Source organism: Pantherophis guttatus, chromosome 7 (assembly GCF_059756535.1).
Source record: "Pantherophis guttatus breed Tessera chromosome 7, ASM5975653v1, whole genome shotgun sequence".
Lineage (NCBI taxonomy): Eukaryota > Metazoa > Chordata > Lepidosauria > Squamata > Colubridae > Pantherophis > Pantherophis guttatus.
Window position 1 is genome coordinate 8,649,131 of NC_142069.1, and position 7,049 is coordinate 8,656,179.

Here is a 7,049-nt window from a genome sequence, read left to right on the forward strand (position 1 = left end):
ATGCTGCAAGGATCTCCAGTGGGAAAAACCGTTATGAGTCACTTTTTTCAGTGCCAGAATAGAATGGGATGAGATGGGATGGGATAGGATAGAAAATATGGAATAGAATAGAATAGAGTAGAGTAGAGTAGAGTAGAGTAGAGTAGAGTAGAGTAGAGTAGAATAGAATAGAATAGAATAGAATAGAATAGAATAGAATAGAATAGAATAGAACAGAACAAAGAACTGGAGGAATGGAATGGAGTGGAGTGGAGTAGAGTAGAGTAAAGTAGAGTAGAATAGAATAGAATAGAATAGAATAGAATAGAATAGAATAGAATAGAATAGAATAGAATAGAATAGAATAGAAAATGGCATGGCATGGCATGGCACAGAATAGAATAGAATAGAATAGAATAGAATAGAATAGAATAGAATAGAATAGAATAGAATAGAATAGAATAGAATAGAATAGAACAAAGAACTGGAGGAATGGAATGGAGTGGAGTGGAGTGGAGTGGAGTGGAGTAGAGTAGAGTAGAGTAGAGTAGAGTAGAGTAGAGTAGAATAGAATAGAATAGAATAGAATAGAATAGAACAGAACAAAGAACTGGAGGAATGGAATGGAGTGGAGTGGAGTGGAGTAGAGTAGAGTAGAGTAGAGTAGAGTAGAGTAGAATAGAAAATGGCATGGCATGGCATGGCATGGCACAGAATAGAATGGAATAGAATAGAATAGAACAAAGAACTGGAGGAATGGAATGGAATGGAGAGTGGAGTGGAGTGGAGTGGAATAGAATAGAATAGAATAGAATAGAATAGAATAGAATAGAACAAAGAACTGGAGGAATGGAATGGAATGGAGAGTGGAGTGGAGTGGAGTGGAATAGAATAGAATAGAATAGAATAGAATAGAATAGAATAGAATAGAACAGAACAAAGAACTGGAGGAATGGAATGGAGTGGAGTGGAGTAGAGTAGAGTAGAGTAGAGTAGAGTAGAGTAGAGTAGAGTAGAGTAGAGTAGAGTAGAGTAGAGTAGAATAGAATAGAATAGAATAGAATAGAATAGAAAATGGCATGGCATGGCATGGCACAGAATAGAATAGAATAGAATAGAATAGAATAGAATAGAATAGAATAGAATAGAATAGAACAAAGAACTGGAGGAATGGAATGGAGTGGAGTGGAGTGGAGTAGAGTAGAGTAGAATAGAATAGAATAGAATAGAATAGAATAGAATAGAATAGAATAGAATAGAACAGAACAAAGAACTGGAGGAATGGAATGGAGTGGAGTGGAGTGGAGTGGAGTAGAGTAGAGTAGAGTAGAGTAGAGTAGAATAGAAAATGGCATGGCATGGCATGGCACAGAATAGAATGGAATAGAATAGAATAGAACAAAGAACTGGAGGAATGGAATGGAATGGAGAGTGGAGTGGAGTGGAGTGGAATAGAATAGAATAGAATAGAATAGAATAGAATAGAATAGAATAGAATAGAATAGAATAGAATAGAATAGAATAGAATAGAACAAAGAACTGGAGGAATGGAATGGAATGGAGAGTGGAGTGGAGTGGAATAGAATAGAATAGAATAGAATAGAATAGAATAGAATAGAATAGAATAGAATAGAAAATGGCATGGCATGGCATGGCATGGCACAGAATAGAATAGAAAAGAAAAGAAAATGGCATGGCATGGCATAGAACAGAACAGAACAGAAAAGAATAGAATAGAATAGAATAGAATAGAATAGAATAGAATAGAATAGAATAGAATAGAATAGAATAGAATAGAATAACTTTTATTGTCACTTTGAATGTACACTAATCGGCCTACATTAAAATGACATTTCGTGGCATACAGCTCTCAAAAGAGTCACCACCTCCAATACACACTACATAAGCAGGACAAAATAAATAAATAAAATTATGCATACGCCCACATATATTATACCACACAGAGAAACAACAGAGTCTAGTGCTGATGTATCCATGTGCAGCCAGAAAAACTAATCCTGCGCGTTTACCTGATGGATGATGGCATAGAGGAAACAAAGCAGTTACAGAATCTGGAAGCCCTGCCAGAAATGCTTCAAAACTTCCTCAACAGAAAACAGACCGTAAAGTGTGTGTGTGTGTGTGTGTCTAATTTAGAACGGTCCCTAAACGAATGGCTGTAAGTCGAGGACTACCTGTCCCCTCCGGAATCTTAACCAGCCCGACGGAGCTGCGAGGCAAGAGAGCTGCCCAGTGGGCGGGATGACCGCGTGGAGGAGGCGGGGAAGAGCCTCTGCAAGGAGTCCCGCCTAGTCCCGGCCAGACCAGGCAGAGACACACACAGAGAGAGAGAGAGAGAGAGAGACGCGGCGTTTATTCCTGCTGGATCGCCCCGGGAGCCGCGATCCGTCGGGCGTCCCGCCGCCCCTCGCACCTTTTCCCTCCCGTTGCTCCGGGAGACCCGCTGAGGGTTCCCACGCGAGTCAACTGCTACTCCCACCTGCGCGGCAAGTCAGATTTGTTTTTTCCCCCCAGGTAAGCGATCGCAAGCGCTCCGGGTGAAGTTGAAGGGCGTCTTCTTCCCGCGGGGCTCGTCCTCCCTCGATCCCTGATCCTGCGCTGCTTCCTCTTGGGGAGGGGGGGGGCTGGAACCACGCGATCCCCAACTTCTTTGAACCACGCGATCCTCGGGACCAGCTTCCCGGATAGGCGTTTTGGGGAGTTTGGGTTTCTAACGGTTAGAGAGGGAGAGGATTTGGGGCGCATCCGAGTGTCTTTGGTGGGTTTAAGGACAGGACGGGACGGGTGCCACCCTTGAGGACTAGTAACTTGTCTTGAGATACAAGTTAGCCTTTGCCCTGTTACTTTTTTTCTTCTATTTGTGAGTGTTTACATTTTCTCTTCTTTATTCCACCCTTGAGGACTAGTAACTTGTCTTGAGATACAAGTTAGCCTTTGCCCTGTTACTTTTTTTCTTCTATTTGTGAGTGTTTACATTTTCTCTTCTTTATTCCACCCTTGAGGACTAGTAACTTGTCTTGAGATACAAGTTAGCCTTTGCCCTGTTACTTTTTTTCTTCTATTTGTGAGTGTTTACATTTTCTCTTCTTTATTTCTCTTCTTTATTAAGAGCTGGTTCTGGTCTGGGGAAGAAGGGCTCATAATATCCATGGATTTCTTGCTTTTTTATGATCCGGTTCTTGACTGCGTGGTGTTTATTCCGTCCCTCGGTTTTTAGACATAATCCGCCACATGAGGATGGATTTTGATGAAGTCAATGAATTCATTATTTTAACCAGCTGCCTCCTTTTTCACTCGGTTCTCTGGCTCTCTTTTATTATCATATATACAGTGTTAGTTTGGGAAACTCAGAGGTATGTTCCAACAGCACGCCATTTAAATTTAGGAATAATATAACAACAATGACAATAATAATTTAATGACACCTGTTTAAAATGTGTGGAATCCTATTGGTGCATAAAGATTATGGTGCACATTAAAGTCTCCAAGCTAAACTGGTATTGACAAAGAGTCCACTGGATTTGGACAGCTAATAACTTCAAAATTATAATAATAATAATTCAGTTGTGTAATTGGAGCCCTCTTAGGAATAATAGAACAACAATGACAATAATAATTTAATGACACCTGTTTAAAATGTGCGGAATTCTGTTGGGGCATAAAGATTATTGGGGAGATAAAGTCTCCAAACTGAACTGGTATTGACAAAGAGGCAGTAGTTGGACAATTTATAAATTCAAAATAATAATAATAATCATTCAGTTATGATTGGAGCCCTCTTAGCAATACCTAAAGGACTTTTTCAATATTTGGAAATGTTGGATTTACGGGACTTGAACACCCTAATTTTACCCCAAAAAAACCCCCAAAACCACCACCACAGCTTGCTAGGAACTTCCTATATTCTCAGATACTATCTGAACCATTCTTAAACTTTGGTTAGGACTTGGATTATCAAACTCTCACCAATATTAGATGTGAATTTAGTACTAGATTATCTATTATTATTATTATTATTATTATTATTATTATTATTATTCAGAAGAATTCAATTCATATGAAGGCCAGCACCGGCTAAAGATCTGGCAGCTGGGATTCACGTAGCTATTTATATAATAACACTAAAAAAAACCCTAATAATTCCTTTTTTAGAAATTTTGTTCACCAGTCTTCCATGGATTCCTTCCCGCAGGGAAGTTTGCATTCCTAGACAAAGAAACTAGATTTGTTCAGTTTTGCCCTCTGTTCGTTAAAACAAGCATTTCTTTATTGATTTTATTGGTGGCTCAAACAGCAAAGTCGAAGGCTTACCACATAGGAAAGAGAGTTACTTAAAAATGACACTTCTCTGTGTTTTGTTCTTGGTGTGTTTTTGCAGACTTGGTTATTCGAGGGCAAGGGGATATCCTTGTCTTTTCTGGATAGATCGTGCTCATGAACCCACAGTTATTTTTTTTACCAACCGAAGGAATTAAATGAAATTTGCAATCACATATTGTTCAATTCTGCTTGTAATATTTATTCGATTCTGCCTGTAAGGTAGTCCAGCTTCTGCCGAGGACAACGTTACAGGTTGTCCTCGGCATGACTACAGTTAGGATCAAAATTTCCATTGGTAAGCAAGGCAGCTGTTAAATGAGCCATGCCTGATTTTACACACCATGGCACTTAAGCAAATTACTGCAGTTGTTAAGTGAATCCTGCAGCCATGGAGAAAATTTGCTGGTTGGAAACTACAGTAGTGGCCAAAATTGTGGAAACCTTTTGGGAAAAGTGTATTTTTGAGGTTTGATGGCTAATAACACCACTTTTTTTTTTTTTTTTTTTTTTTTGCGTTTCAAGATAATCATATTCCACTGCAGGAATAGCCCAGACCTTAATCCAATTGAAAATCTATGAAGCCGACTAAAGAAACTTGTTAGTCAGAAGTGACCCAGCAATAAAACCGAGTTAATAGAAACAATCATTCAATCTTGGTTTCACATTAGAACAGCTGCAGAACTTAAAAGATTTGGTTCACTCCATGGGAAGACATTGTAAGGCCGTAATTCATGCTAAAGATTACCCAATCTATTAACTGACATGATGATAATTTTTGCATATTTCATTTTTTCTATGGTGATAATTTTTGTATATCTTGGTTTTCTTTTACATGTTTCACTTTTCTTCTTTTTACTGTAAATGCTATTCTAATAGCAAATCCTTCATAAAAGTTATTGCATTACATTCTTGATTAAACTATCTTTCCATTGATGTATAATTTTATGGTACTACTCTCAAAAAAAAGGTGGTGTTATTAGCTAGTTTTAGAAAATACACTTTTCCCAAAAGGTTTCCACAATTTTGACCCCTGCTGTAGTTGGGAAGGCCACAAATGGCAGTCCCATGACCCTGGGATGCTACCACCCTCGTAAATACAAGCACCCAAATTTTGACCCCCGTGGCAAATGCTGCAAAGGTCATAAGTGAAGGACCAGCTGTAAGTCCCTTATTTCAGTGTTTTTGTAACACTGGGCAAGTTGCTGGACAAATGTTTGTAAGTCAAGAACTGCCTGTAGCAGAATGATTCCAGATGAGATGGTTCTCACCATCGGATTTTTACAATCTTTTTAGTAATCGTAGCTCTAAGGTAGTCCAGCTTCTGTTTAAGATCCGATGGGATTGAAGGAAGATTGATCCTTGGTGCTGGGGTGAGTTGAATATGTATGACTTGCTTTTCAGAAGTTCAAGGTGCAGATTCAGCCTTCAGGGTTAGCGAAAAAACCTCATCTTGAAGAAATGTCCCTCAGAGTGCTCATTGTTCCCCTGTGGAATTCATTGCCACCAGACACACCATAATAACGACTGACTCAGAATGCTTAAAAGAGATTGGATTAGCTCACGGGGAGGATAGTGACAAGCTCACCGCACAAACCATAAAGCTTAGAGACTCACATGTCAGGAGGCAAATAGGAAAAGCTAGGGTTATATCACAATGTTGTGATGTGTCTCCCTATACATTTTTTTTGTCGCTGAGATTTTTATTAGACATCTATGGAGAACGATCACTCTCAGGGGTGTCCAACCTTGTCAACTTTAAGACCTGTGAACTGTAGACCTGTGGACATGCTGGCTGGGGGGATTCTGGGAGTTGAAGTCCACAATCTTAAAAGTTCCAAACTTGGGACACCCCAAGGCTATCACCCTAAATAGTTCCAAACTTGGATACCCCCCCCCCGGCTATCACCCTAGATCAGGGGTCTCCAACCTTGGCAACTTTAAGACTTGTGGACTTCAACTCCCAGAGTTCCTCAGCCAGACCTTTCTGATTAAGTCAGGGGTCTGCAACCTTAAACACTCAAAGAGCCATTTGGATCCGTTTCCCACAGAAAAGAAAACACCGGGAACCACAAAACCTGGGTGGGCATGGCCAATTTGATGTCACGCACTTCCACCAGTCACATGACACACACCCCCAGCCACGCCTACCCAGCCGGTCATTAGGGCAAAGAACCAGTTGTTAAAAAACACCAGGAATCACAAAACCCTTTTGACACATCTCTCTCTCCCCTCCTTCCTTCCCTCCCTCCCCGCTCTCTCTCCCTCTGTATCTCTCTATGTCTCTCTCTCTCCCCCTCTCTCTGTATCTCTCTGTCTCTGCCCTGGCCGCTTCTCAATCTCCCGCCGTCGCCCTTACCTTCTCAGGCCAGGCGAGGAGTGACTGGGAGGGGAGGGTGAGGAGCGGGGCCAGCCAGTGGTGGGATCACCTGACAGGGAGCCACAGCAGAGGGCCCAAAGAGCCGCATGTGGCTCTGGAGCCGCAGGTTGCTGACCCCTGGATTAAGTAAACCACGATTTCTCAATCTTAGCAAAGAATGACTGGCTGGGAAATTCTGGGAGTTGAAGTCCACACATCTTAACAGTTCTCAAGGTTGAGAAACATTGAAGTAGACACTGCACTAAAATGGTTGTAGGCCTGATTCATCAACTTAGTCCACAGTACCTCTTGGCATGTGATATTTGAGGGGTGGGTTTACATCTACTTAGTTAATGTTTACCCGTTCTAGACT